We start from the raw sequence: 10,542 nt of genomic DNA, 5'->3' as shown, positions 1-10,542 counted from the left end.
AATTTTGAGAGACAAATATAATATATCCAACACATGTTAAAGTAACCATAAGTTCTGCATGGCTTGAGTTCTGGGTGTAGAGAAGAGTGAGAGTAGATGAGAATGGAATGGTCAACTGGAGCCAGATTGTGAAGGGCTTTAGTATGCCAGGCTAAAGACTTTACCTTGTAGATAATACCTGTCACCACTAAAAGTCTAGTAACCCAGAGGGACTATACAGATACTACAGAGAATAGAATCATATTGTTGAGAACAAAGATATCAGATACATTACTTTGTTTGGCCAGCCTGGGCTAGCTGACTGTCTGAGGGGCCCCTGGCATCTACAGCTTTAGATTCCAAATTCCTAATCCCCTCTTTTGTATCCCAGGTTCCCTGCAAGATTTTCCTTATTATAGGAAAAACATGTACTTCCTCACCTTCACCTTGGCTACTCCATAGATAACTTATAGATTTCAGACTTTCTGGTTACTCCTACAAAGCCCATTTTATGTTGCTTTTGACAATGTTCACTCATATTAAAATAATAAATGAAACTTACCTGTCCACATTTCAGTCATTTTACCCTTTATTTTTTATGACAGAGGGCTAGTTCCTCCCTTATAGTGCCCATGTCCTGTGGTGGCCAGAGGAGGAAGTCTCCTCTATTATAAAATTCATGGTTTCTAGGACACATAGAAAGTAACCCAATCCCCACTCAGGTCAAACATTCCTCAGAGCACTTTTAGTAACCTATGAAATAAGGAAGGAAGTATGAAGGTGTCAGGGTGAAAGAAAAGGGAAAATAGGAAATGGGGACTCAAGCCAATGTACACATAAAAGCCCAACTCTTGCTCTCATTTTCAGTATGTGTTCCCCCTCATACTGCCCCCAGAGTATCCAGAGCCTCCAGCTATAATATTCTTACCCACTACATTTCTGTCTTACACCATGCTCTAGAGTTTTCTCTCACATCCACTCCCAACAAAATTTGTCTCTTTTAGATTTGTTTTCCTCAGGGTCCTTTCTTTTGTTTTCCCTGGAGAAATAGTAGTAGCCAATGGGTTAACCAGATAAATGAATTCAGTTAATACATTATGAGCCACATAACACAAGACCTTAAAATTAAATATATATCTAAGAAAAGTTTGTAATATGAGATATATGTGGTGAGCTAATAATGAGGTATTTTTGAGCGGAAAGACCTTTATTAAGGGGCAAGGTTAAATAACAGAAGATGGCTGTAAACTGTCTTCTGAAGAAGGTGAATGTATTAACACAGTAACAGTTATTTATGCCCACATTAAGTGGCTAATGCTGGTTGGCAGTGGTGGTGGGGTGGAAAGGTTATGCTCCATACAAGAGAACTTCTTCCTCTTATATTCCCTCAGCATTTGGGGCAGAGGTGCCAAGAGACAAGTTAGGAAGTGCAATGGTAATAGAAAAAAAATGGCATAAGGTTGGGAACATGCCACTATCTATCTCCCCTCCCTGGAACATACTGACTCTGAAGGTTATACCAAACATAACTGGTTTTTCATCTCGTCAAACTCAATTTAAGATTCAAAGAAAAAATCTCCCTGCCTCCGAACACCTCACTCTCTAGTACCTAAAATGCACTTTAGGGAGCCATTTCATTGAGTTACCTCTTGCCTTTACCCAGATGCCTATTTGCAAGTTTAGTCACCTGGAGGAAAAATGCATTTTTTCCCCAACCCATCAGAGTAACTGAGTTTATCAGACCACTCTTTCTTATCATGAGAGGGGTATAAAGGGAATATTGGAGGTAAGCCCTGACCTCAAGCCTGAATTCTTTTAGAAGGTTTTCATGAGTTGGGGAACCCTGAGAGTGCCAGGGCTATACAGTCAACCCCCTATCCAGTGTCCATTTGCCTCCCTCACCCAGCAGTATCTATAGTCATCCATATTCTTGGTAAACTATATAATCCGAAATATGGATATTCAGCTCTGTTTTCCATGTTTTCATAATCAATTCCTTCACAAGCACTTGAACCAGAGAAACATGCAAACCCTGTACATGTCCACCTGGGACTTGAGGTCACATGCCAGAGCACAGAGATGTTTCATGAGCTGTGTTATGCTGCCATCCTGAAATGGAAGCAAAGAAGTACTAGGGCTGGAATTTTGGCAGAGTCTCAGACAACGTGGGTAGTTAAAAGTTTCATTTTAAATACCATACACATACCATACCTGTGATGCCCAGTTTTCAATGCATCAGAACATAAGCCAAAGTGGATTTTGAGTCTGAAAATTAAATGATGGGAACAGCGATATTTTTCTGCCTTAGAGACTTCAAGGTCATCAAGGTTTGTTTTGTTGTTCTTGTTGTTTTTGGGTTTTTTGTATTTTTTGTCATTGTCTCACTAGGTGGTCTTATGAAAGACCTTTCCCCTCTCTGGACCTCAGTGTTACCATTCATAAGATAAGGGGTAAGGACTAAATAAGCTTGGGGTCCCTACAATTCTGACAGTTCCTGGTCTTATGTAGGTTCACCAAATCAAAATTGTGACTCTGTCATTTTATAGATCTTAGCAAATAATTCTGAAATAGTTAATTTAAGTATCTAACTTACTCTCCCCCTGCAATCTTCAAAATGTGACTTAAAGCCAAATCAACTAATTCAGGGCTTTGTAGAGCCTGTTTATGAAGTAAAATCTGCAGTGTTCTTATACCCTGCTCAAAAATTTGCCACAACTTCCTACATCTGATAGAATATAGTTCAAACTTCTTAACCCCCCCTTAAGTTTATTTCCAATCTTTTAGTGTAATTTTGCTAAACTATTCTACTCACCCCTCATTATCACTAAAACATCTCTGACTTTTTCTACCTCTGCTCCCATCATCTCCCCTATCATAGATTAGTATCTTTATCATCTTTATCTTATCAAATGTATCATAATAGGTGTAATGTCAGAGCGAAAAGCAGAGTAAGTACCTCTGAAAATCCTCTCCATAAAAACAATAGTAACACTGCCAAATATTGTCACAATTAATTTTCCAGAACTCTGAAAGTTAACAAAAGACTTGCAATAATTCCAGTTACATTTATTTAAGGAAAATAGCTGAATCAGAACAGTGAGCTTTGTGGCCCTATGTCTATCCCCATCTACTCAAGTTCATGGTAGCCATGAAAACCAACAGCCTGAAATTATGGTGAAAGCCAGTAACCTGGCTGCCACAAGAGAGGTCGGAGTGGAGTTGGAGCTCTCTCAAAGCCCTATTTTCAGAAAATTGTCATTATTTGACTTGTCTTTCAGTTCCCTGGAAAGCCCACTTGCAAGGCTTGTCTTTTTTGACCTGGCTCAGAGCTCTCCCGGTGCATACAAACATTTTTCCAGTGGCATCTGTTGAAATTAATCACTGGCAACTGTGTAACAATGCAGCTACCTGGGGCAGAGATAACAGTTGGGTGAAACTGCAAGCTTATCAAAAGTGTAAAAGAAAAATCTGGGAAATAAATTGACCAAAAGAGGCTTTTAAACACTTTGACATATTCTTGGGAATCTAAAAGTCCATGTACTAGTGTTATTTCAGTAAATGGAAGTGATACCCATTCTGTAATACACACAATAAAATGTTTAAGAGCACTAATGAAGATATATTTCTAACAAGCTAATTTCAAGCTACTTTCAACACAGTGTCTTTCAGTGAGTGTAAGTGATCCGCATTCTGTAATGCATGTGGTGGAGCATTTAACAAGCCTAGTAATAAAGATGTTTCTAACAAGCTCAAAAAAGTCCATGTGCATGTTTAGGACTGTACACATGCCCAGTGATGTGTGTGTACCCAGGAAAAACTGGAAAAGGCCTTAAATTCTCATCTTTGACACATTTTCAGGCTATTCAAAAGTAGAAAGTAAAGGCTAAGGCAGAGGGATAAACTGCCTGTTTGAGTGTTGAAGGCATGACCCAAACTAACCAAGAAATTTAATGTACTCTAAGTAGAATGAAAATCAAAGAGATTCACACTGGGAGACATCATAATCAAACCTACAAAAGACAAAGTCAAGGACAGAAACTTGAAAGCAGCGAGAGAAGTAACTCATCATATACAAATCTCTTGAATAAAATTACTAGCTGGTTTCTCACCAGAAACCAAGAAATCCAGGAGGCACTCAGATGACATATTCAAATTGCTGAAAGAGGAAAAAAAGCCTGTTAAACAAGAATTCTATATCTAGAAAAGCAAAACTATCCTTCAAAAAAAGGAGAATTTATGACATTCCCCAATAAAGAAAAGCTGTAAGAGTGTGTTGTTAGTGGACTTTCCTTACAAGAAAGTCTAAAAGGGCTGTCATGAGATTAAATGAGGTGATGCAGATGTGACATCAGCAAGATGGTGGAATAGAAGGTTCCCAGCTTACTACCCCCACACAAACAATAATCTGGCAGCCATCCATAGACAAAAGTGCCTTTGTGGGAGCATTGAGATCCAGATAGAAGATTTCAAAACCACAGTAAAGACCAAGACCAAGGATAGCTGCTAAGGCAAGCCCATGCACTGGTGGCAGTCTTGCCAAGCGTAGTCCCACATGCAGACAGAAAGCAGCCTCGTCCCCCTATGGACTAGGCTCTAGCAGCACTTGACGATCATCCTACAAACAGCCCTACTTGTCAAGGGAATCATAAAGAGCCACACACAACTATATCCTTAGTAACAGGCCCATCAGACACATACTCAATTACAGATCAGGAAGCAACCTGTGACTTAGCTCCAGGCAAATCTATTACCAGTACAGAGTCAATGTGCCTCCATAGGGACCTGGTAAGATTAATGCTCACTCATGCCCTCAGTGTCAAGCCCACCAAACTTGTTTCTGACTGTGAATCCTAAAGTAGTCTTATGACCCAGCTGCAGTCCTGTTGTCAGTCTCCCTTCGTGGGGACTCATTGATGCCCATGCACCTGGTAGGAGACCTGCCAAACCTAGTCTAAGCTGTGGACCCTGAAGTTAGTCCTGGCAATGGATGCTGAAGTGACCCTATGACTTGGTTAGAGCCCTGCTTTGCTGCAGTCCAAGAGAAGTCCTGCCTACCTAGGGAACTGGTGGGCAACACCTCTGATCAAGCACTCAGTGGCAGGCCCACTGACTTTGGTTCTGGTTGCATACCATGAAGCAGCCCTATGATTCAGCTCCAGCTCCATTCTGCTGTGATACTGGAGACAGTCTTGTCCACCAGGGACCCTGCACAGGGACCTGGTGTAAGCCATATCCATCTACAACAATAACAGGCCCACAGTGTGCAGACTCAACTGTGGTGCCTGAAAAGGCCCCATGTCCTGGCCACAGCTCTATTCAACCATGGAGGCAGGAACCCATGATCTGGGGATCTGGCAGGAGCCACATCCTCTTTTGACCGTGGTAACAGGCCTACCAACAGTGGACTGAATTGTAAACCTAGTAAAAGCCATGTGGCTTGACTCCCACCCCACTTGACTGTGATAACAGAGGAAGTCCAGAACTCAGCAGGAGAAGGCCTTTACCTGCATAATTGAGTCTGTAAGGACAGGAAGAGGTGTTTATTTCTTCAAATGCACAAAAATCAATACAAGGCTACACAGATGATGAAGAATCAGGCAAACATGACATACCCAAAGGAAACTAACAAAGCTGCAGTAATAAATTCAAAAGAAATTAAAATCTACAAGTTGCCTGACCAAAAAAAATATAATATTTATCTTAAGGAAGCTCAACAAGCTATAAGAGAACACAGATGGACAACTCAATGAAATTAGAAAAACAACACATGAACAAAAGAAGTTCAATAAAGTGATAGAAATTATTTTACAAAATCAAACAGCAATTCTGGAGCTGAAAAATACAATGAATGAAATTTTTTAAAACATGCAATAGAGGGCATCAACATCAGATTTGATCAAGCAGAAGAAAGAATCTGAAAACTCCAAGAAGATCATTTGAAATTATCTAATCAGAGGAGAAAAAGAATGAAAAGGAATTAAGAAAACATATAGGACTTATGGGAGACTATCAAAGCAAATAATATAAACATTATGGGTGTCCTAGAAGGAAAAGAAAAAGAGAAAGGGGCAAAAAGAAATAAGAATATAATGTACAGCACAGGGAATATAGCCAATATTTTGTAATAATTTTATATGGAGTATAATCTATAAAAATATCAAATTATTATGCTATACACAGGAAACTAATATAATATTGTGAGTCAACTATACTGCAGTTAAATAAAAAAAGAAATAATGGCTGAAAAAATTCCCAAATCTGTGGAGAGATATGGACATCCAGGAACACAAAGCTCAAAATCTCCAAAAATATTGAACACAAGAAAGACTTCATTGAGGCACATTATAATTAAACTGACAAATATCAAAGATGAGAGAATTTTGAAAGCAGTGAAAAAAATCAAATTGCCAAATACAAGGGAATGCCCCATAAAATTATCAGTAGGGATTATTTGTAATGTGTAGAAATATAAAATCACTTTGTTGTGTACTTGGAACTAACGTAGTGTTGTAGGTCAATTATACTTCAAAAAACAAGAAAACTCAGAAAAAAAGATCATATTTCTGGTTGCCAGTGGCAGGGGTTGGGGGAAGGGGGAATTGGTTGAAGGTGGTCAAAAGGTACAAGCTTCCACTTATAATATAAATAAGATATAATGATAATGTATAGCATGATTAATATAATTAACACTGTTCTATGTTATATATGATAGTTAAGAGAGTAAGTCCTGATTTCTCATCATAAAGAATATTTTTCTTTTATTTTGCATCTATATGAGATGATGGGTGTTCACTAAACTTATTGTGGTAATCATTTCATGTATATGTAAGTAAAATCATTATGCCATACACCTTAAACTTATACAGGACTGTATGTCAATTATATATTGATAAAACTAGAAGACAAAAGAGACTATTGTCAATGGGCTTCTCAGCAGAAACCTCACAGCCAGGAGAGAAGAGAGAGTTCTTCAAGCTGATATAAAAGGGTGCTAATTAGTAACAAGAAAACATATGTAAGTCTAAAACTCATTGGTAAAGAAAGTATATTGTCAAATTCATAATATCCATACTGTAGTCATGGTTTGTAGATAGTTTCAACTCTAGTATAAAAGTTAAAGGACAAAGCTATTAAAAAGAACTATTGCTACAATAATTTCTGAATGTATACATTTGCATAAAAAGAAATAATTTGTGACATCAGAACATAAAATGTGGGGAGAGGAATAAACATGTACAGTTTTTATATGTGATCAAAGTTTAGTTGTTATCAGCTTAAAAAGATTGTTATAACTATAGTATGTTTTATGTAAGCCTCATGGTAAATGCAAGGCAAAAGCCTATAGGAGATACACAAAAGATAAAGAGAAAAGATAAAAAGATAAAGATAAAGCAGAAGCCTATAGTAGATACACAAAATATACCAACTACAGAAAATCATCAAATCACAAAGGAAGACACCAAGAGAGGAACAAAGGAACAAAGGAACTAAACACCAGTCAGAAAACAATTAACAAAATGGCAATAGTAAGTTTAATTACATTAAATATAATTGGATAAAATTATCCAATCAAAATACATAGAGTTTGGGACAACATAGATAGGCCTTGGGGGCATTATGCTAAGTGAAATACATCAGACAGAGAAAAACAAATACCATATGCTCACACACATAATTCAAATTTAAAACAAAACAAAACAAAAAATAAGCTTATAGATACAAACAAAAGATTGGTGGTTGCTAGAGGCAGAGGTAGACAACGGGGAAAATGGGTAAAGGGGGTCAAAAATTATAAACTTTCTATTATAAAATAAATTAGTTCTGGGGATCTAATGTACACCATGGTGACTATAGTTAATAATACTCTTGCATGTTTCAAAGTTGCTGAGAGAATAGATCTTAAAAGTTCTCATCACAAGAAAAACTGTTTTAACAATGTATGGTGATGTATGTTAACTAGACATATTTTGGTGATCATTTTGCAATATCTACAAATATTGAATCTTTATATTGTACACATGAAACTAATACAATGTCACATGTCAATTATATGTCAATTGAAAAAAGAGTGGCTAAATAGAGAAAAAAACAAGAAACAACTATATACTATCTATAAGAGACTCACTTCAGGATTAGGAATACACATAGACTAAAAGTTAAGGGATTGAAAAAGGTATTTCATGCAAATGATAACCAAATGAGAGCAGTAGTTGCTATACTCATATCAAATAAAGTAGACTTCAAGTAAAAATGTCTCTAGAGACAAAGGTCACTATTTAATCATAAAAGGGTCATTTAAATAGGACGAATTTAACAGATATGCTTTCAACATCAAAGCACCTAATATATATAAAACAAACATTGACATATCTGAAGGCATCAGTACAATAAAATTTGGAGACTTCAATACCCCATTATCAGTAATGAATACATCATCCAAACAGAAAGTAAGAAAAGAGCAGAAGTCAACAACACTATAAACCAAATGAACCTAAAGAAATATACAGAACATTCCAACCAGCAGCAGCAGAATATTCATTCTTCTATGGAACATTCTCCAGTATAGATCACATGCTAGGACACAAAACAAGTCTTAACAAATAATCTTAAAAGGAAATCATTTCAAATATGTTTTCCAATCACAGTGCAATAAAACTAGAAATCAATAATAGAAATGGGAAAATTCCCAAAGAATTGGAAATTAGACAACACACTCATAAAACCATTTGATCAAAGAAGAAATCAAAAGGGAAGTTAGATAATATATCATGATAAATGAAAATGGTAACACAACATGGTAAAACTTATGAGATTCAGCAAAAGCAGTGCTAAAAGGAAAGTTTATAATGTTGAATGTCTATGTTAAAAAAGAATAGAGGTTTCAAATAAACAACCTAAATTTATACCCCAAGAAACTAAGAAAAGGAACAAACTATGACCTAAATCAAAAGAAGGAAGGGAATGATAAGGATGAAAGTAGAAATAAATGAAATATAAAATATTATAGAAAAATAGATAAATTGACAAAACTAACAGTTTTTTTAAAAGACAAACAGAATTTCAAAATTCCATAGCTAGAATAAGAAAAAACGACTCAAATAAATGAATTCAGAAATGAAATATGAGACATAACTGATATCACAAAAATAAAAAGGAACATTAGGGACTATTGTACACAATTATACCCCAAGAAATCAAACAATTTATAAGAAATTGATAAATTCCTAGAAACATACAACCTACCAAGACTGAATCAATAAGAAATAGAAAACCTGAACAGACAAATAATTAATAAGGATATTGAAGCATTAATAAAAAAACCTCCCAATAAAAAAGCACAGGGTCAGATGGCTTTGTTGGTGAATTTTACCAAACATTTAAAGAAGCAGCAATGCCAAGCTTTCTCAAACTCTTTGAAAAACTGAAGAAGAGAGAAGCCTTTCAAACATTCTATGAGGCCAGTATCACCTTGATACCAAAGCCAGAAAAAAGCAACAAAGGAAAAATAACCTACAGGACAATATTCCTGATAAACATAGCTGCAGTCACTAATGAAACCCTAGCAAACCACATTCAACAGCACATTTAAAAGTTCATACACTATGATCAAGTAGGATTATCCCTGGGATGCAAGGTATTTTCAATATAAAGGAATCAGTCAGTGGTATACACCACATTAACATAATGAAAGATAAAAATTACATAATCATCTCAGTAGATGTATAAAGAACATTTGACCAAATCCAACAAAATTTAATAGAAAAAAAAACTCTCAACAAATTAGATATAGAAGGAACCTACCTCAGAACAATAAAGACTATTTCTCAAAGCCCACATCTAACATCATACTCAATGATGAAAAGCTGGAAGCTTTTCCTCTAAGGTCCATTAAAACTCAAGGATGCCCACTCTTGTTACTTTTATTCAACATAGTTATGGAAGTTCTATTAGAGCAATTAAGTAAGAAAAATAAAGACATCCAAATTGAAAAGGAGGATACAAAATTATCTCTGCTTACCCACTACATGATCATATAGTGGAAAATCCTAAAAACTCCACCAAAAAACAACCTTTATGGGGCTTCCCTGGTGACGCAGTGGTTGAGAGTCTGCCTGCTGATGCAGGGGGCACAGGTTTGTGCCCGAGTCCGGGAAGATCCTACATGTCGTGGAGTGGCTGGGCCCATGCGCCATGGCCACTGAGCCTGTGTTCCACAATGGGAGAGGCCACACATCAGTGAGAGGCCCATGTACTGCAAAAAAAAAAAAAAAAAAAAAAAAAAAAACTTTATGAACTAAGCCACAAACTCAGTAATGTTGCAGGATGCAAAACCAATATAAAAAATAAAATAAATTAAAGAAGACACAAATAAATCGAAGTGCATCCTTTATTTGTGATCTGGAAAAATAATATTGTTAAATTGTCTGTAATACTCAAAACAAGTCTCCAGATTTAATCCAATCCCTTTTAAAATTTCAATTACAGTTAAGAAAAATAATTCTAAAATCCATTTGGAGCCACAAAAGACCACGGATAGCCAACACAATCTTGTGCAAGAAAAGC

Source organism: Mesoplodon densirostris, chromosome X (genome assembly GCF_025265405.1).
Source record: "Mesoplodon densirostris isolate mMesDen1 chromosome X, mMesDen1 primary haplotype, whole genome shotgun sequence".
Taxonomy (NCBI): domain Eukaryota; kingdom Metazoa; phylum Chordata; class Mammalia; order Artiodactyla; family Ziphiidae; genus Mesoplodon; species Mesoplodon densirostris.
Note: the sequence above shows the minus strand (reverse complement) of the source record.